The following is a 22,687-nucleotide window of genomic DNA, read 5'->3' on the forward strand; positions in this document are numbered from 1 at the left end:
CTCATAAGTTTGCCAGCCTTTTTTTTATTGAAAGGATTAAGACCAGATTATTTCCATCCTAAAAGTGTGATCAAATATAGTTGTGGAAAGCAAAAAGGAGACCAGGAGAGCCAACTGCAATAAACTGTAATATGATGCTACAGACTAAATTATCGGGTATATTTATCAGGAAATTATTATAAGATTATAAAGTATAATATTTACATTTAATTATAATTTACACAATGGCAGTTCTCATGAGGAAATATACTTAAAAAAAAACAAACAAATTAAATCAACATGCTCACATGCACTGTATATTCTGGCCCAAGGTCACCACAGTAGTTGGACAGGTTCTGTCATAACCCAAGGGCACTCAGCCATTGGTGTGAGTGGGGGCCAAAATCAATCCACATTTAGCTGTGTAAACTTTGGTGCTTGGTGCAGGACTGGGGTATTTTCTAATGTTCTCAGACACATTAGATGGGTTAGTGGTGGTCACTTCTGGACTATGTGAGGTCTCAAATGGCCTTTCATCTAATGGTGCAGGTGCAATTTTTCCTTTTTAAGAACACTATCAGAGAAAAGGGAAGCTCTTGTCTATAGGCCAGATAATTGACTTGCATTTCCCAACCTGACACTCAGTCCCCAAAAAGGGCTAAGGAAACCTATTCTTCACTGTTAGAAATTCTGGTAGAAATTGGGGTGGTATCATGGTAGGTAGCCAGGGGAGTAAGAAATGCTTATATCCTTCTTTTGCCTAGTCCAATCCCTGTCCCCTTGAAGTACCCTAGGAAAATATAACTCAAGGGACAGTGGCAAAAAAAAAGAGAAAGGAATCCAAGTATATCACTAATGAAAGCCAATAAATCATGGAAAAAGAGCAAGAGAAGGGAAGATCAAAGAAAATCTATAGAAACAACCACAAAACACAAATAACAAAATGGCAATACATATCTATCAATAATTACTTTGAATGTGAATGGACTAAATGCTCCAATCAAAAGACATAGGGTGACAGAATGGATAAAAATACAAGACCCACCTATATGCTGCCTACAAGAGACTTATTTCAGACCTAAAGATGCCTGCAGATTGAAAGTGAGGGAATGGAGAAACATTTAACATGCAAATGGATGTCAAAATAGACTTTAAAACGAAGACTGTAACAAGAGACAAAGGACACTATATAATAATTAAAGGGATAATCCAACAAGAGAATATAACAATTGGAAATATTTATGCACCCAACATGGGAGTACCCAAATACATAAAAGAGTTAATAACAAACATAAAAGAAATAATTGATAGTAATACGATAGTAGGGGACTTTAACAACACCCCCACTTAGATCAGTGGGTAAATCATCCAAATAGAAAATCAACAAGAAAATAATGGCTCTGAATGACCAGATGGATTTAACAGACATTTTCAGAACATTTCACCCTAAAGCAGGACAATACACATTCTTTTCAAGTGCACATGGAACATTCTCCAGAATAGAGCACATATTAGGCCACAAAACAAGCCACAACAAATTCAAGAATATCAAAGTCATACTATGCATCTTTTCTGAACACAATGCTATGAAACTAGAAGTGAACCACAAGAAAAAATCTGGAAAGATCACAGATACATTGAGGTTAAATAACAAGCTATTAAACAATGAATGGCCCAACCAAGAAATCAAAGAAGAAATAAAAAATTACAGAAAACATGAAAATAACAACATGATCCAAAATCTTTGGGATGCAGCAAAAGCTGTTCTAAGAGGAAAGTTTATAGCAACACAGGCTTACGTCAAGAAGCAAGAAAAATCTCAAATAAACCACCTAACCTTACACCTAAAAGAGCTAGATAAAGAAAAAACAAAACCCAAACCCAGCAAAAGGAAGGAAATAATGAAGATTAGAGCAGAAAGAAATGATACAAAAAAATTAAAAAAAAAAAACAACAGTGACAATAGAACAGATCAATCAGGAGCTGGTTCTGTGAAAAGATCAACAAAATTGATAAACCTCTAGAAAGACTCAAAAGAGAGAGAGAGAGAGAGAGAGGACCCCCCCAAAGCAAAATTACTAATGAAAGAAAATAAATGACACCACAGAAATACAAATTGTAACAGAATATTATAAAAACCTATATGCCAACAAATTGGAAAACTTAGAAGAAATGGATAAATTCCTAGAAACATATAACCTACCAAAACTAAAGCAAGAATAAATGGAAAATTTGAACAGACTAATTACCACCAATGAAAATGAATCAGTAATCAAAACCTCCTAATAATTGAAAGTCCAGGATCAGACAGCTCCACAGGTGAATTCTACTAAACATTTAAGGAAGAGTTAATGCCCATTCTTCTCAAACTATTCCAAAAAATACAAGAGGAAGGAAAACTTCCTAACTCATTCTATGAGGCCAGTATACCAACACCAGGTAAAGATACCACAAAAAATATCTCTCATGAATAAAGATGCAAAAATCCTCAAGAAAATATTAGCAACAGGATCAAAAAACATAGTTAAAAAATCATACACCATGATGAAGTAGGATTTATTCCTAGGACGCAAAAGTGGTTCAATATTCACAAAACAATCAATGTGATATTCACAAGAATAAGAGAAAGAATAAAAACCATATGATCATTTCAATAGATGCAGATAAAGCATTTGACAAAGTACAACATCCATTCATGATAAAAAAAAAAAAAAATCCTCTGCAAAGTAGGTCTACAGGGAACATATCCCAACATAATAAAGGCCTTATATGAAAAACCCACAGCCAACATCATACTAACTGGTGAAAAACTGAGAGCTTTTCCCCTTAGGTCAGGAACAAGACAAGGATGTCCACTCTCACCATTTTTATTCAATATAGTACAGGAAGTCCTAGCCATAGCAATTAGACAACATAAAGAAATGAAAGGCATTCAAATTGCTAAGGAAGAAGTAAAACTCTCAATATATGCAGATGACACGGTATTAGATATAGAAAACTCTAAAGACTCCCCCAAAAAACTAGAACTGTTAAATTAATTCAGTAAAGTTGCAGAATATAAAATCAAGGTATACAAATCTATTGCATTCCTATACACTAATAATGAACCAGCAGAAAGTGAAATTAAGAAAACAATTCCCCCCAAAATGAAAACAATTCCATTTAAAATTGCACCAAAAAGAATAAAATATCTGAATAAACCTAACCAAAGAGGTGAAAGACCTGTACTCTGAAAACTATAAAACACTGATGAAAGAAATTCAAGAAGATGCAAAAAAAAACTGGGAAGACATTCCATACTCATGGATTGGAAGAACAAATATTGTTAAAATATCTATATTACCCAAAGCAATCTACACATTTAATGCAATTCCTATCAAAATACCACCAGAATTTTTCACAGAGCTCAAAGAAACCTAAAATTTGTATGGAACCACAAAAGACCCCAAGTTAACCACAGCAATCTTGAAAAAGGAAAGCAAAGCTGGAGGCATCACAAATCCTAACTTCAAGTTATATTTCAAAGCTGTGGTAATTAAAATAGTATGGTGCTGGCATAAAAATAAACACATAGATGAGTGGAATGGAAGAGAAAACCCAGAAATAAACCCACAGTTATATAGTCAATTAATCTTCGACAAAGGAGGCATGAATATACAATGGGAAAAAGTCTCTTCAACAAATGGTGTTGGCAAAACTGGACAGCCACATGCAAAAGAATGAAACTGGACCACTTTCACCATCCACAAAAATAAACTCAAACTGGATTAAAGACCTAAATGTGAGACCTGAAACCATAAAAATCTTAGAAGAGAGCACAGGCAGTAATCTCTTTGACATTGGCCGTAGCAACATTTTCCTAGACAGGTCTCCTGAGACAAGGGAAATAAAAGCAAAAGTAAACTGTTGGGACTATATCAAAATAAAAAGTTTCTGCACAGCAAAGCAAATAATCAACTAAAAGGCAACCTACTGAATGGGAGAAGATATTTGCAAATGACATATCCAATAAAGGGTTAGGTATTCAAAATATATAAAGAAATTATAAAACTCAATATCCAAAAAACAAATAATCCAATTAAGAAATGGGTAGAGGAACTTAATAGACGTTTTTCCAAAGAAGACGTATAAATAGCTAATAGGTACTTGAAAAGATGCTCAACATCACTCAGCATCAGGGAAATGCAAGTCAAAACCACAATGAGATATCACCCCACACCTGTCAGATTGGCTAAAATAAAAAACACAAGAAACAGCAAGTGTTGATGAGGATGTGGAGAACCCTCGTGCACTGTTGGAGGGAATGCAAATTGGTGCAGTCACTGTGGAAAGCATTATAGAGGTTCTTAAAAAAATTAAAAATAGAACTACCCTATGATGCAGGAATTACACTCCTGGGTATTTACTGCCCCCAATACAAAAAATACTAATTCAAAGAGATACACGCACCCTATGTTTGTTGCAGCATTATTTACAGTAGACAAACTATGGAAGCAGCCCAAGTGTGTCCATCAATAGAGGAATGGATAAAGAAGATGTGGTGTGTGTGTGTGTGTGTGTGTGTGTGTATAAACATTATTCAGCCATAAAAAAGAAAGAATGAAATCTTGCCATTTGCAACAACGTGGATGGAGCTAGAGAATATAATGCTAAGTGAAATAAGTCAGTCAGACAAAGACAAATACCATATGATCTCACTCGTACGTGGAATTTAAGAAAAAAACAAATGAGCAAAGGCAAAAAAGAGAGGTGGGGGACAGAGAAAGACCAAGAAACAGACTCTTATATAGAGAACAAACTGATGATTACCAGAGGGGAGGTAGGTGGAGTGGGGGAAATAGAGGATGGGGATTAAAAAATACACTTACCATGATGAAAAAAATTAAACAATGATTATAAAAAACTGCATAGCATGCAAACCGCTGTAAGTTGAAGTGCTATGCATATAGGGTTGCCTACATGTCATATTACGAATTACTTTATAATACTAGCTCTAAAATACAGATGATAAAGTATAGGAAAAAAAGGAAGGAAGAGTAGGAAGAAACAAAGGGAAGGACACCCCAACTGTGGAGGGTATTTAGTGTTAGGCTAAAGGAAATCTGAATTTCATCCCACTGAGAAAGGGAAAATCTGAGGATACAGGATTTCAAATCTGACTTTGGGTCCTCACTAAATGGCAAAATTTTAAAAAGTCTGTTATAACAACCGAGAAGTTTATTTCCAAGCTATTGATATATGATTTGTGAGTTAGTGCATCGTGGGAAAAAAAAGTATTTCTAAGATTTTTGAATTTAGAGTTTAGGAAATTTTCAGTCTTGAAGTACCTATTCTACAATGTTCCAAAAGATCAGTTACAATTTCCCTCCTCCCTCCCTTCCTCCCTCTCTCCCCTTTCTTTCCTTCCTTCCTTCCTTCCTTCCTTCCTTCCTTCCTTCCTTCCTTCCTTCCTTCCTTCCTTCCTTCCTTCCTTCCTTCCTTCCCTCCTTCCTTCCCTCCTTCCCTGCCTCTGTCCTTCCTCCCTCCCTTCTTCCTCTCCTTCCCTTCTCTTTTCCTTTCTTATGTTTAACCTACAGCACTCAATTTCAAAGCACAGCTTATCACTGACCACACAAATTCTTATAAGCAGGGCTCATTTTTAGTTGGGTAATGAAGTGTAAGGATGAAGCTTAAATGATGCAATATACCCGATGTCTAGCCTTACAAAAATAAATAAAGGAGCATTTGTTTCATTTCACTTCAATACACACTTTTGCAAGGGAATGTTCTATTTCTTTTGGCGCACACAAAAAATTCTAAGTATACATCAACATCTTTCTAATGTCGAAATATAGCTTTTGTTTGTCGTTTACTCCAAAATAACTATATAATAAACATACTGGAAATTTTGGGGTGCCTTGTTCAGAAGTGAACAGGCTGAATTTCCTCACCAGATGCCTCATGACATTGGCATAAGCATAGCAGGAAATTTACAAACTCCCAGTCATAATCCCATCTGGATGAATGTGCTATGTGTGCTAGCCAGGTCAGCCCTCACCTGCAGATACTGAAACTTAATCCATCTAGGGACTTCCTAAAATAGCAACCCACTGGAGGAGAAACTGAAGGACTGCTACTCAGGGGGACTATCTTAGGTATTTTGGCCTTTGGAGAAGTGGGAGAAAGGAAGATGTGAGGGAAGAAACTAGTATTTTTGAGCACTGATTATACAAGCAGGGACAAAGCTAGGCTTCGCCAATTTAATCCATTTACTCTTCAAAGCATGCCCCATGATGTAAGTGTTGTTCAACCGGTTTCCACAGCAGGAAACCGAAGCTCACGTGTGTGAAAACCAATGTTACATAACACGTGGTGGAGGTAAGATTTGAACCTGAAAAATCCTGACTCAAAGTCCAAAGCTTTCAATTACACAATCTTGTCAAGAATATAAAAACAGTTAAGTGGATTTCACAGAAGAAAAGATGACCCAAAGATTAATATTTGTAAACCCAAACTAATCTTTTTGTTAATATTTTTGTTAAATTGACTTAATCCTTAGACGGCATATCCATCCAAAACAAGCGTTGATGTTGTTCTTTTTAAAAATCACATCTGTTGCCAAAATTGACTCTGTTACATTGGTATATACTGCTACTTAAGACGTCCCAACTGACCTAGGAGCCTGGCCAAGTGGGTAATTGAGAAATTATCCACTGGACTTGTAACAGTAACTAGTCAATCTCGATAATTTGCACTATAAAATATGACTTTTCCATATGAAGTTTGATGCTGAATTGAGACAGATTCACTACTCAAGTAAATCAGCCTTTATAGGGCTTAAACACCCTTGAACTTTTTTAGTTTAAAAAAAAATGGAAGGAAGTGCTACTTACTTTTGTTTGTTGTCACTTCATTATTGTTATTTTAGGAACTACTTGTTTTAACCTGCAAATTCCTCTAAAAATGACTATTTACATGTTTTGAAAAGAATGTATGCGGTAAGGAAAGCACAGCTGAAAATTTCACCAAACTTAAATATCCAGTGAATATCATATGTATAGTATAAAGCAAACTGCAGATGCCACTGATATTAGTTATCCTAAGAGAAAAAAGGTGTGTGTGTGCACATGTATGTATATATGTATACACATGTATGTGTACATCTAACCTGCATACATATATATATATTAATTCATTCAAGGCCATCTGTAATTATAGAAATTATTCATATTTTTGTTAAATTTTCCATTTTTACAAACCCTTGTAACTTTATTTTTCTTATTTTAATTATAAAAACAATGTTATAAATATTGAGGTCAATGCGTACTTAGGGATGAGGGATGGGAGTGATCCACTGTGAGAACAATGTTATTTGATCACTGACATTGTTTAAAATTGCTATTGCCTGATGATGGCAAAATGCAGACCAACTTTTAGTTGGTTTTCTTATTAATTTTAAATTATCTACTAAAAGACACCTGGAGAAACCACCTCAATTGACTTACTGCGGTATGCCACTGACCGAGGGCCTTCTAGGTGAAAATCACCTTCTTTAAATGTCTTGTCTCCTCATCTTTAAAGTTAAACCAGACGTGCTTACTGCATAAGCCTGACGTGAAAATTAAATCAATTACATTTGGAAAGTGCTTAGAAGAGTGATCTGCATAGAGTAAGCATTATAGCACTGTTTGCTGAAATAAATAAATAAATAAATAAATAAATAAATAAATAAATAATATTTATGAAAAGCTTGAGTTATGAGTCTCCAATTTTATAGATTAGGAAACTGAGTCTCAGAGGGAGTTAAAAAATTTATTCAATGTCAAAGTGATGAAATCATGGTTTAAATTCAGGTCTACCAATACTAGACCCATACCTACTCTACCTTGTCCACACACAACAGGAGTTTTACGTTACTCATGCTTCTACCACCAGATCAGTTCTTTAACTTATCATTGAGTATTGCAGATATTTCCATATTTTGCATATTGACTTCCCAAATTATTAATTTGCATGCATATTTTTAATCTAAAGTTTCATGTTATTGCAGGAATAGTACGTTGAGGTATGATAAGGTAAAAGCTGATACTTATTAAGGAAAAGTAAATTTTACTCAACCTTTTAAGCTATAAAAAGCATGAAAATTAGGTTGTTATTGTTATTTTAAGAAAAAGAACATTTTGTATTGAAAAAGTGTGCCTTTCCAAGAAACCACTAACCAGATGTTGGGGTCTTGAGATATCCCAAAGGGAAACTGGTAAAAAAATGAAGAAAGAACTACTTCCACACAAAAATCTAAGAAAGTACACACATATTTTATAACTATGAATATTGTTTGCAAAAATTTAGCAAATGTGCTTTATCATCAAATATCAGAATCCTGGAATACCCTAGTTTTGAAAATATGGTTTAAAAGAGAAGGAAAACACAAATAGCCAAGAAAAATTACTAGGACAATGTTAATGCAATAATTAGGTGTAATATAGAGAGGGAATGCCAGATATCTAAAGTCTATTAGACACATGTGCCAGGGACTTAAAATCTGTATGTAGAAATGAAGTGTTCAGTCTTTGATTTTATTTGAAAAAGCAGCATTTAAAGGCTATATGATATATTCATCAGCCAGTTATCTGTCATCAAATGTTTACTGAGTGTTTATTATGTGCAGAGTACTTTACTATATACATATATGCATATGTATTTATTATGCATGTAAGAGAGAATACATACACATACACACACTAGAAACTAGATGCCATTTTAACTGTTCTGATTTTGTTTTCACTCAATTTACTATTTCATTTCTTAAAGTGATTGTTTTTTGTTCTTTATTTTCTTTTGTTTGCTGTACATCAGATTTCCAGAACTTATTTGGTAATTGTGTGTGTGTGTGTGTGTTTTCTGGTAATTTTTTAAATAGGTGATATAGATAAAGTCAGTGTGAGTTCACACTCTATGAACTGTATCTCCCATTATTAAGGAGATTATTTTTTTTAACCAACTCATCTGGTGGCATGTCAATCCTTTCTTATTTTATCAAACAGAAAATGTATCTCAAAAATAGATCATTATTCTGAGAGAAAAATCTTTTCCACCCTATATTTCACCCAGCTTATCTACATATCTTCTCTACTAACTTGGGACAGAGCCAGAGGGCCTAAAAATGAGTTTTACTCACCATGGTGATCACTGTGTAAGGCAGAGTGCCCTAATGGACTCCACCATTCACTCATTCATGTTTAAGGGGTTTTGCTTATGTGTATATTGGTTTAATACTTTGTCATTGGCAAAAGAAAACCAAGTTGGGAAGTGTATTAAGTGCTTTTCCAGATGGATTTCGCTAATTCTTGGGAAGGCCTGAAGTTTAGATAAGTGGAGACTGTAGAAAAGTTGGATTCTTCCTGTTCCTACTTTCCTTAGTGTTTTAATTTCATCTCCTAGTGGGCAGCTTTTTGTTTTATGTCACTGGGCAAATGGCCATTGGCTCTCTTTTCTGGTTTTATTGGAAGTTTCTTCAAATGGCTGTGGTAAATTTCAATGAACTTTTTTTATCATGCTCATTTCATTTAATTTGCTGGTTGGGGAGTTCCAAGTCAAACAGAAATTTCAGGCAAAATGCTAAAAGGGAAAAACCTGAATCCAAATCAGCAGGACTTAAAAGCAACACTGTGTGTGCCGGGAACTTGCCCAGAGATCAACCCAGTTGGATAGTGATAGGCAGCTGTGACATTACCTGTCAATGTTTGCTTCTCCAGAGGTTCCCAAGAACCACTTCATGCTTACTGAAGCTCTACTTCATAGCTTGGAGCCTGAGTAATTGGATATCTTTGAAAGAGAAGATTAGGTGCCCTCATGAAGGCGCCTTGCTGGGTCTTGGCAGAAATGTGAGGGCAGCCTTGAAGAGGAATTACACTCATGAAGTCCCCTGAATTCTCTCTTTGTGAAACCCCATCCCCTTTGTTGCTTGCTTCTGGCAAACTGAGAGCATCCTGAGAATGGGTCAAGGATCTCTCTAAGGAATCCCTGCCAGCAAGATTGAAATCACATTTCCAAAAGCAAATGGTAGCATTTTTCAACATTAGACTGGGGACGTTATGACAACTGGCTACAGACACTGTGAGCATGACAGGAATAGGAGATGTCTTTTGTCCAAAAGACAAAATATGTCCTACAGGGTATTAATCTTTAAAACTAGCAAAAGTGGGCACCTGGATAGCTCAGGTGGTTAAGCGTCTGCCTTCAGCTCGGGTCATGATCCCAGGATCCTGGGATCGAGCCCCATATCAGGCTCCCTGCTCTGTGGGGAGTCTACTTCTCCCTCTGCCTCTGCCTCTCCCCCTGCTCATGCTCTCTCTCTGTATCTCTGTGTCTCAAGTGAATAATAAAATATTTAAAAATAAATAAATAAATAAATAAATAAATAAATAAATAAATAAATCTAGCAAAAGTTTCTTGGTTGATTAAAATAATGCTGCTTCTCTGCTTGTTCCACCATTTATTCATGCTCTTTTTCTGCTCTACCTCTAGGTGGTCAATGAAAATTTTCTTAAGGCATAGAGGATTGACATTTAGGAGTCCTAAAGTCTGAGGGACAGACTTAATTTGTTAGGGATTGTTACTCTAAATGATTGACTCCATTATTTATTTCTGTCTCCGTATTCTGAATTGCTCCAAACAGGTCCATTATTATTTCAGACAAAGGAACTTAAATTTTTAATTGTATAAAATGGTAGAAATGTATCAATAGGCCATAAATCTAAATAAATTAAAAAAAGTAAAAAGGGATTTTGACATATGCTTATAAAAGGTTCACTTCCTTATTGCACTTTATTATTTTCTTTCAACAAAGTAAATTCCAAAAACACAGAATAGTTTAGTTAATTAGGAAAGGACATCCAAATCAAGCTGAAGCATGTGCGAATCCCATACCTGTTGTAAGATCTTCTGTGATTTTCCATGAGTTGGACACTGTAGCAAGTTCCCAGTTATGCATGTCTTTACAAAGCTGTTATAGATACGCTCCCACCATGGAAGATTTCAAACTACTAACTGATGTCACTAAACACAGAGTTCGGAAAAGAATCGACTCTTGTGAGCCTGTACCAACCAGCATCAGCACATTATATGCCGATATACCTGGAGATAGGAGGTAACATAGAAGTTCTCTACCCTGGACCCCTAATTTTTTGAAGTAGGAAATGGGCTTCAAGGTGGAGTAATTTATGTCCAACCAAACAAGAGTGGCTAAATTTAGAATAGCTATCCTACATTATTTCCAGTTCAGGGACCTTTCTAGTACACTAAAATATAATGAATGAAATCTGCCTGCGCATCTTTGTATTTCATTCTGAACAATGATAAAAGAACAACAATGAGTGATTATATTTTTAAATATAGAGATAATAATAGAAGCGAATATACTGCAGGAGGCACGGGTGCTTACTAAAAACCATCCTTACTTCTTCCCATTGTACACACCTCCCACATCTTCTATCCATGTCGTTTGGAAATTTTGGGTTCAAATTCACACCATACAGGAACTGATTGCTGCTCAAAGAACTAAACCCCAGACTTCTCTTTGTCTAACCACAGTACACCACCAGGAATTTTGATGTGGCATTTCTCATCTCAATATGAGGCACTTCTATTTTAGTGACAACAGAATATTGCCCCTTCATACTTGATCTAGATCAGTGATTCTCAAAACATGTTCTGCAGGTACCTGAGGATTCCGAGACACGTTCAAGGAGTCTACAAGGTCAAAATTATTTTTATAATAATATTAAAATGTTACTGGGCTTTCTCATGATGTTGAGATTTTCCTTGGTGCAAAAGCAATATGGATGAAATTGCTGGTGACCTACAGCAAACCAAAGCAATGTTACCCATCAATATCTGTCAGTATGGCACTTTTCACCACCACAAATTTGCATTAAAAAAAAAGTTTCCCTGGGGCGCCTGGGTGGCTCAGTCGTTGGGCGTCTGCCTTCAGCTCAGGTCATGATCCCAGCATCCTGGGATCGAGCCCCGCATCAGGCTCCCTGCTCGGTGGGAAGCCTGCTTCTCCCTCTCCCACTCCCCCTGCTTGTGTTCCCTCTCTCGCTGTGTCTCTCTCTGTCAAATAAATAAAATCTTAAAAAAAAAAAAAAAGTTTCCCTTTTCAGAAAAATGCACTCAATGAAGCAGTAAAGATTATTAACTGTTTAAAATCTTAATTCTTGAGTACATATTTTTAATATTCTCTATGAATACACAGAAAAATGCATAAAGTACTTATGCTGCACACTTAAGTATAACGATTGTCTACAAGAAAATTGCTCATAAGTTGTGTGATGTTCAGACTGAATCTGCCTCTCTGTTTACGGAGCACCAAGTTCATTTGAGTGACTGACTGACAGACCAGCTACAGTTACTCAGAGTTGGATATATGGTAGCCATTTTCTCAAAATGAATAAAATATGTCATTTAAAGGAAAACAACTGGAAATATTTGTTGTGAAAGATAGAATTCAAGCTTGCTTCTTTTTTTTTTTTTGTTAGAGCTTTCAAGAGAAAATAAAAATATTATAAACACTGTGTTCACCACTGTAAGCCAGACATTTTTCAATATATAAAGACTCTTGTAACGTGTTAAGTGTGAATATTAACAAAAGTGATTTTTAAATATTTTATGATGAAATATATCATGTTTGGATGATCTGTTTAATTCAATGAATCAGTATCTTCCAAATGGCTAATGCCTAATGCTACAAGATCACCTGGATGAAAGATCTATTCAAAATGCAAGAGAGACCAATATATTTTAATATAATAGAGTATAAAAATTTGTTGACATGGATTTAGATTCCACATTCGAATGAACATTAAAGAAACTTCCACAAGTTTGGGGGTAGTACCAAAGAAGAATATTCATAATTATCTGAAGAGGTTATTAAAATACTCTTCCCTTTTCCAAAATGCCTCTGTAAGCCTGCATTTTCTTCATGTACTTCAACAAAAACAACATATTGCAGAAGGAGATATGGGAAGCCAGCTGTCTTCAATTAAAAAGATTTGTAAAAATGTAAAACAATGCCGCTCCTTTCTCTAAAAATTTTTTTTAAGTACAGTTTTTTGTGATGTTTATGTTAGCAAGTAGTAGGTTTATTGTAGTGATTTTAAAATAAAGAAATACATACGTATTTTAAAAATGTCTCCATTTTAATTTCTAATATAATAAATACCAATAGCTAGTACCCATGCAGACAATCGTGTCTCGGTAATTTTTAAGACAGTAAAAGAGCTCTGATATCAAAAGGTTTCAAAACCTCTGATCTGGACCTACTGTTCCGAAGAGATATAATTTAGGGGTTAAAAAGGGGATATGGTGAACTATGTGACAGACATTCATTGATGGTTTCCATTAATCCCTACTCTCCCTTTAAGTGCATGCTGTTTCTAACATCAAGAGAGAGGAGTCTGTTCCCTTTCTCCTTTAATCTGGGGTGGCCTTTTGACCTGGCTTTCCCAGTACAATGTGGTAGAAGTGACATTATGGGATTTCCAACCCAGGTTTTAAGAAGTCTTACAGCTTCTACCTGAGTATCTTGGAATGTTCATTTTTAGGATACTAGGAAAGGGGCCACATGGAGAGATTGCATGTAGTTTCTCTGGTCATTAGACCTAGGTGAGTCCCTGGCTAATAGCCAGCAACAGCTGCCAGTCATTGAAGGAGGCTCTCTTGGATGATTATTAATTTATCACAATCATAATTATGAAGAATGTATGGTGACCTCAACAAGTCTGGCAAACGTTCTTGAAAGAACATATTATACAAAATGTCTTGGTTAATGACCAATAGACCCAAAAGGAGTCGAGTTCCATTTTGCAAATAGAAATTTATTCTGAGCCTTTCTTTACAAAGCTTCATGATTGTCCACTATCATTTGAATAAACAAAACTGCCTGATTGTACCATCCTGCACACCATCCTAATGGACTTTATAAAGCATAGTCTCTAGAGTAGGCCTCCTTATTGCAGAATTTTTAGTGCACATTCTTGAATCTGTAGAAACTGACGCTGTGTCCTGGCAGGAGTTGGTGGTACATCTAAGTTGACCAGTTGAGAGTGTGAAGCATTTCCTGCTGCCAAGAACTCTTTCTGCTTCATATGGATCATATTTGTACTAGAAAGTACTCCTGTAGAGTACTAAGAAGAAACTAGAAAGTTCCTATATGATTTAGTAGAGATTATATGAAGAGTGATAAATGCTTCCTCTTTAAATCTTTTAAATGGTGCACAAAATGAGTATTTTTATGGGGAAAGAGGGAGAGATAAAAATGGAAAATAAAAATTATAATGTATTACTCTAAGAGGTAGGTTATATAAAAACACGGAGGAAGAGGAGGAGGAAAAAGAGTGGGGTGAGGAGGAGAATATTCATTGAGCACTTTATTAAATTTATAGATTTATGAGGTAGGTACTATTATTATTCCCATTTTACCGAGAGAGAAACTGAAACAATGAGCTAAATTATAGTGGACATGGTATATACTCCAGGTACAAAGGAAAAAAAAAAAGAAAGTACTCCTTTAATTTCTGTGATGTGAAATTGTGAAACACAGCAGGTAGAGCATTTTCAAAGGTCATTAGACTTTGGTTCAGATGAGGCTGCAATATTCTGTTGTTTAATTTGCAGATACAGGTCTAAATGACAGCCCATAGAGTGGGAATACATTCATTCACACGATTAAGACAGTCTCTTTGGATTCAGAGGTCAAATATGCCTAATATTTAAATTCCCTATAGTTTATAGTCATGATGGCCCAGTATCAATATGACTTTCTAGAATAAAAATGTGGTGACATAAAAATGGAGAATTATTATGCAAGAAAGCGAGATTCTTTTTTTTTTTAAAGATTTCATTTATTTATTTGACAGAGAGAGACACAGCGAGAGAGGGAACACAAGCAGGGGGAGTGGGAGAGGGAGAAGCAGGCTTCCCGCTGAGCAGGGAGCCCGACGCGGGGCTCGATCCCAGAACCCTGAGATCATGACCTGAGCTGAAGGCAGATGCTTAATGACTGAGCCACCCAGGTGCCCCAAAGCGAGAGTCTAATCATGACTTTGCCACTACCTCGGACCGTGACTTTGGGTCTTCAGTTTTCTTATGTATAAAATGGTGAAAACATGTCTTCTACCTACCTCATGGGTTTGTTCTGAACATGGCTAGGCCTACATATGCTGTGTTTGAATGCCCAGCATCAGTCCTTTGTTTTCTTTGGGAATATCTAAATCTACCATGCATTACATGTTGGATTTTAGTTATCCAAAGTCAGGTTAGCCTGGGAATTGAAGAAAAGAATCATTCTGCAGGGGTTTGGGAGAGGTAAATTTGATATGTAAGGCAATTACACTTCCTAATAATGGATGTGGCAGAACTTTGACAGGATAGCAAATTAAAGAGGATCCTTAGTCTATGTTAGTTCCATTGCAAATCCTCCTCTGGAGACTCTTCCATGTCCAAATTTGAGAATTGGCTTAATTTTCCTGGACATCTTTTGTCTGTTTTAGCTTACAGTAAGGCCAAACAGAGGATAACATATAATAAAAACAATTACATATTGCCAAAGTAAACCTCTGTGCAAAAGAGGAGGTTTGTAGTGCTTTAGAAACATTTAAAATATAATTAGGAATACACACACACACACACACACACATATATAAAATGTACAGAGCAAATCCAAACAACAGAGCTGTAGAAAATTGTTGTGGCTACTCGCTTCATCTAAAAATAATTTCGACCTAGGCAATGTGGTAAGGGTGCTGTAATATTCTCTTGCACATTTTTATATGCCAGAAATATTGCAACAGAGTTTTTTTTTCCAAAAAAAAATCTTGTTGCAGCAAGCGCTCTGAGAGTACAAAATCAGCATCTCATGCTTCCTACTTCCTTTTCAAAATGTGTTGTAAATTACAAATTTCAAAGGCTGATACCTACATTCAATAACTGCATTCCCTTTAAGGCCAACAGATCAAATACACCATAAGGTAAACTACCCATTATAATTTTTACCACATCATCTGCTCTTCAATGATTTCAAGAGCTCCTTATTTTAAGTCATGCTCAGAAACTTATTTCCATTATCAACCCACCCATTTAATACATATATTGCTATTGGAAGAGAGACCTGCAAGTGTAGACTTAAGTTTTATGAAACAGAGCACATTGCAACCTAACATTGACCCTACGGTAAATAAGAACATACACTTGCTTATGATTGGAAAGCAGGACCTATTTCATTATGACCAAGAAGGTTTGACAATTGAGTTCAGTTTGGTTCACAACATTGAACTGAATGCTCTGAAGCTTATACTGGCTTAGTACAGAAGATACTTAGTGATATCAGTTCCTTATCTCCAGGAGGTTCACAAAATGATCAGTATTGTTGTTAATGTCCAAAGCAGGGTAACCAAAATCATGATGTGAGATTAAATCATCAGAGAATCTATCATTTGAAGATCCTGAAAAGAATCCAGAATAAATCCCGAAAGAATTGCTTAGAAAATGGTGCAGAGGGGCACCTGGGTGGCTCAGTCATTAAGCATCTGCCTTCGGCTCAGGTCATGATCCCAGCATCCTGGGATTGAGCCCCGCATCAGGCTCCCTGCTCAGCAGGAAGCCTGCTTCTCTCTCTCCCACTCCTCCTGCTTGTGTTCCCTCTCTCACTCTCTTTCTCTCTGTCAAATAAATAAATAAAATCTTAAAAAAAAAAGAAAGAAAAAATGGTGTAGAATGATCAGAAGAATAGAAGGAGGTTTTAAATTTTCATTTATTTAATAAACACATGCACAGCAATCATATTTGGCATTATTTCAAATGTTTTACAGATAATAACTGATGTAATTCTTAGAACAACCTTCTGAGGTAGGTACATTTATTATGCCCATTTTGTAGACTGAGAAACTAAGGCATTGAGAGAGGTTGACGCCTCTGCTATTTATTCTCTCCACTATTAAAAAAGATGGGCATAACAAAGAGCTCTTTTGACTCAGATTCCTAATGTATAATATTTTCTGTCATTAAATTCTTTTTAAATGGTTGTATTTTCCAATTGGCATATCAATTGCCAGGTACCACTGAAATGAAAATTTAATTGAAAAATTAACTACTAATCAAAAATTATTTTAGCTCATAAATATACTTACCCAAGGCCAAGTGCAGATTTCTCTCCATGACTATGGCCTCAGATGATGTGTGCCTTCACACCTCTGGCTCCCATCATAAAGTGGGCTTGGTCTCCTGAGCACTGGGGAGCAGCTTTCACGGTATATACAACAGTCTAATTAATGTCTCTTTCTCTGGCCCCAGTTCATCTAGAAGCCTGGCTTAGTCTTTTTATTTTCTAAGTTATTTTTTTATTAATTTCAAAATTCATGTATTTATTATAATGGGTACAATAATGTAAAGACGTATTTTCTAAAAATAATCATCTCTTCCACTCTGACACTCCTGGGTTAATAGCCTGACATTCTGGTATGCATAACTTCACAACCTTCTCTAAGTTAGTATATATAAATATATGCATATGTATTTGCTTTTTATTTTTATTTTTTTTATTTTTTAATTTTTTTTAAGATTTTTTTTTTTAATTTATTTATTTTAGAGAGAGACTGAGAGAGAGAGCGCAAGAGGGGGTAGGGTTAGAGGGAGAAGCAGACTCCCCGCCGAGCAGGGAGCCCGATGTGGGACTCGATCCCGGGATTCTGGGATCATGACCTGAGCCGAAGGCAGTCGCTTAACCAACTGAGCCACCCAGGCGCCCTATGTATTTGCTTTTTAAAACATACGCACACAGTTTTACAGAAGTGGGATCACACTATACACATTACTTTGCAATGTACTTTCTCAAAAGAAAACCACAATGGATATCCATCTGAGTCAACCAAGAAATATAACTCATTTGTTTAAATAGCTACATTATATTTAAAAATGTAGATGTGTTGAAATTTATTCAATTATTTTACTCTTGAAAGAACTCCAGCCTCTCTCTAGTCCCCTCGACAATAATACAATAAATATCCTTGAAAATAGTCTTGTACATAACTGTATGCTTACTGGTACTTTTATTTCAGTAGGAAAAATTCCCAAAATGGTATATAAAATGTCAATCTTGCCATTTCTTTTCAGAATGATGGAAGTAATTTGTACTCACTCCAGTATGTTAGAATATCTCTTCTCCCACATCCTCAAAAGTACTGGGTATTATTCTGCCTTAAAATTGTGACAATCTAACGGAGGAAAAATACTATATTTTACTGTCATTTTAATTTTTATTTTGACTAATAATGAGGATAAACACCTTTTTAATTTAAGAGCCATTGCAGTTACATATTTACTGATATGCTGTTCTTTTGATTATTTTTTATCAGTTTTCAAGCAATTTTTGTAAATCAATCTATTTTTTTATCTCGTTTCTATCACCTTTTGCCACACAAATATATCTGTTTGAAGCATGTGGCCTTCAGGTTTTCCATTTCTCCTATGAATATCTCCCCCACTCCTATTCTTCTCCAAAATCTATTTTATATTTTAATAGTATTATTTACAATTACATTTTTTCAATCCATTTGGAATTAATTTCATGTGTGGTGTGAGGTAATTTTATTCCCTTCCAGAAGGAGAGCTGGTTTTGCCAAACTGTCCACTTAATAAATGATCTTTTTTCTCATTGGAACAAAATGCCACTTTTGCCTTATATTAAGTTCCCATATATGTGTGAATCTATTTTTGGTCTCTTTATTCCATTCTATTGAGCTCTTTGTCCATTTCTAAGCCAAACTGTATTGTTTTGATTATGGCAGCAACATCAGTCTTCTTATTCATTGACTAGGGCCTAATACTGCATAATCATTGAATGTTTGAACATGATGTGCACAGTGTAGAAGAAAAAAAAATTAGTGTTCACATCGGAAGTTATATCCTGAAATTTTCACACAAATCACATGTTACTTTTTAATTTTTTTCCATCAAAACTTGCTGATGTCTTAACTTTTTACCTTTAAGTGTTTATTACTAATATTATTTTTTGAACCTGACAGTGAACGTTCTATAAAAGGCAAAACTATAGGGACTAAAAATAGATCAGTGACTACCCAGGATTTCAAGTGGGGAGAGGGGACTGCCTGCAAAGGAGCATGAGGGTACTTCTTCGGACTATGGAAATGTTCTGTATCTTGACTGTAGTGGTGGTTAAATGACCATACACATTTGTTGGAGCTCAACAAACAGTACATTTTTAAAATGTGCATTTAATTGTATACTAATTTTATCTCAATAAATTTGACTTAATATGTATGAATGGGAAATATGTCATTTTTCTATATTTTGGTGATAAAACCTAATCTATTTTCTGCAATTCACAAAGCTGGAATCCAATTGTGACTTTGTTTCCACCCCCTGTAACAAAACAAACGCAGAATCTTAAGTGAAGCCGCTGATGCATTTAGACTTTGTCTTTTGAAGAAAGCTGTATTCGACCCATTTTTAACTCCACAACAATTTGTGGAGACCATCCATCCTGGGGGAAACAATTCACTCTCTTACATAGGTTCATAGATTTTATTACAGTTCCCAATAAGCATTCCAGGACCTGCGAAAGATACTGACATTTTCCTAATGCTTGGGGTTCTCAGAAGCATCTAAGCAGTAAGTTTCCACTTAAGGAAACTAAGGCAGAATGCGGTTAGGGTTAGCAGAGCTACAGTGTTCTCACTCCCACTTTCTCTACTTTTGTCAGTGCATTTTAGGGAAAACTCTTCTCCCAGTTGACTCTTACTAGAATACACAAGAAACTAGACCATCTCTCAGAAACCAGAGGCCAAAAGCAAGAGAAGATTGATGAGCCTTTCTGCTGAGAGCTAGCCCCAGTCTGGGTCCCAGACAGAAGGCCAGGAGGTTCAGCGTGGTAATCCATTGAAACAGCCCTGATGGTAGCTCCAGATTTAATGTTATCAGGGTTTATCCTAGAGGAGTTAGTTTTCAGAGTCAGAATAAGGAGGAGGGGAGGGGGACGAGGATAGGTTTAAGAGATATCGTGACAATGTGCCTGCTTTTTCTCACTTGTGAAAATGTAGGCTATCTGGAGGTAAACTGATAGAAGCCATCTTGAATTAACAGATTACCACTAATACCTTTTAGCCACTTATATAAAACTGCAGAGTAACTTTATGTGATTTTTATTCCCAGCACCATTCTACTCTTCAGCTGATTTTACTAAGCCTTCTCTTCTGTGTTAATATTTATATTATATTACATTAATGTTTGTATTCATTATTTGGACAAGATAACTCAGCATATTAAAACCATATGAAATATTAATAACAACTGCAAATAAAATGGCTCTTCCTAGAGCTTTCTTAAGGATTTTTTTTTCCCCTTATAAAGCCCAAAGGTGATCAAGTTTGGCAGAGTGCCCTGGTATTTCTTTCAAGTGGGGTCTCTCTCTATAGATTGGAGACTATCAAGGTGATACTAATACTAATAAATAATAAAGTAATAAATGTTATCAAGTAGTATACCCAAGAGCACTCTAAATGTTGGAAATGTTCAACAGGAGTGAGCTGCCTTCAGAAAGGAATTCCTAGAAATGTCCAAGCTGAACCTAGCCTGCTTTCTTTTGTTCATTCAACTTTCCTTTATTGAGCACCTGAAGACTCTTATAAGGCATGTGGTGGGGGTGCCTGGGTGGCTTAGTCGTTAAGCATCTACCTTCGGCTCGGGTCATGATCCCGGGGTCCTAGGATTGAGCCCTGCATCGGGCTCCCTGCTCCGCGGGAAGACTGCTTCTCCCTCTCCCACTCCCCCTGCTTGTGTTCCCTCTCTCGCTGTGTCTCTCTCTGTCAAATAAATAAATAAAATCTTAAAAAAAAAAAAAAGCATGTGGTGAAAAGATTTCATGGTGGGGGATTGGACTCAATGACCTTTAGGGTTTCTTCCATTTCCATGCTTTTTAATTCCAAGTTTCCACATTTTCATTCAACATTTCCAGTGGAAAATATCAGGCCATGTACAATATACTGGTTTCATAATTTTACCTTGTATCACTGAAGAATTTCCCACCATATCTTTGCCAATTAAAGATGACATTAAACACTTTTATAATTTGCACTGATTTATGAAAGTCATAAAAATGGTAAATGTAAACATCTACTGCAGTATTTTACTCTGGGTTGAACTGTAAATCAGGATATTTTATAATATCTACAAAAACACTGTCACTTCTATGCTTCAGGAAGTAAAAAATATATGGATAACTATGTATGTGTTTCTCTGAAACATACAAATTTAACTCTTGTATCAGTGTATACCATTAAAAGGCATATGGAACTGGATACTTAGCAGCAGAAAGAGTTGCCAATAAATAAATAAATAAATAAATAAATAAATAAATAAATAAATAAATAAATAAGCAAGTCAGGATGTACTTGTTAATTATTGTGTGCCCAGAGCTGTACTTGTTAATCATTGTGTGCCCAGAGCTAGAAACTGAGAATAAAATAATTAGCTTCAAGGAGGAGATCAGAGTATTTTGGCTCCTCATTCTTTAGCGAACAATCTCATTCTCCAGCATTAGAACAGTTTTTGTGCTGCTATGCTGTTAGGAAAAGTATTTGGTTATTGGGTTAGAAAGCACTCCAGCATCTGAATACTACAGAGAAAATCTTGTCTCTGTAGTTAGTATTTGATCTGCTTATACTGAAGGTAGTAATAGAACAAATAGGGAAGGTAACCTGATAAGAACATCAGTTAGTAGCAGCAGCTAAGGCTCTTGTCTACTTTGGCGACATAACCAGGGGTTCAGAGATTGACCAAATATCATGCTGGGAGGTTCAGGACAGGCATTTGTTTATCTGTGGTATGCCTATATATCCTATCTAATTAGCTGAATTATTTTTCATTCATCTCCACATTTTGCCCTTTGTACACACCGAAGTCTAGATTTTCAACCACAAAATAATAATTTAAAATGATTATAATAGGCAAGGCACCATTACCTTTACAAATGGGAGATAATGGAGATATGTCAAGAGATTAAATTCAAATAAAACTAAAAATAGCCCCTTTTAAGATTTTTTTCAAACACCGACTACACATAGCCATTGCTAACAGTTTTATTTCCTTCTAAATATCCTATGAGATGAACTAAAAGGAGGCAGAAAAGGCTGATTGGCAGTTGTGCATCTCTCCTGTTTACCTGGTAGTAAGGACTGTCAGGCAAGGCGACAAATGCTAGTAACAGAGAGAAGGAAGGGACTATGGCCAGAGAAGAGAACTACAGGCCTATCCTTGGGAACTACAGTACTGCTCTACCTTAAAGGAGTACTTAAAAGCTCAATGAGGCCATTTCCATCACTTGCTTTCAACGTCTTCAATAATGACATTAGTTTCTTGTAGAAGGAATATATAACTTTTTGTTTGTTTTTGGTTTTTTGTTTTAATTTAGCAGAGGGGTATTACAAAAGCATCTTTCCTAGAGGAACTATGCATGCCTGTAGTTGTTTCTCACCTCCCTGTCCTCTGGAAACACCCATTAAGGGCAATGGGTCAGACACATCTGAAAGGCCGATGGCAAGCAATATGAAGATGATGCAAGCTGGAAAATTTTAGGCTCAAACAAAAAAGCCAGATGCTTCTGACCCATACAAACATTTCCTTTGTCTTATGGTGACGTGAGGGGCTCCCCGTCTTA

At 35.9% G+C, this 22,687-nt stretch overlaps 1 protein-coding gene across 3 annotated transcripts in view; it reads right to left on the reverse strand.

The window, feature by feature from the left end:
* ANGPT1 (angiopoietin 1) overlaps window positions 1–22,687 on the reverse strand; it is a 244,927-nt gene that overhangs the window by 116,111 nt on the left and 106,129 nt on the right. The window lies entirely within an intron of this gene.

This window comes from Mirounga leonina, unplaced genomic scaffold, assembly GCF_011800145.1.
Source record: "Mirounga leonina isolate KUSES-001 unplaced genomic scaffold, KU_Mleo_1.0 Mir_165, whole genome shotgun sequence".
Lineage (NCBI taxonomy): Eukaryota > Metazoa > Chordata > Mammalia > Carnivora > Phocidae > Mirounga > Mirounga leonina.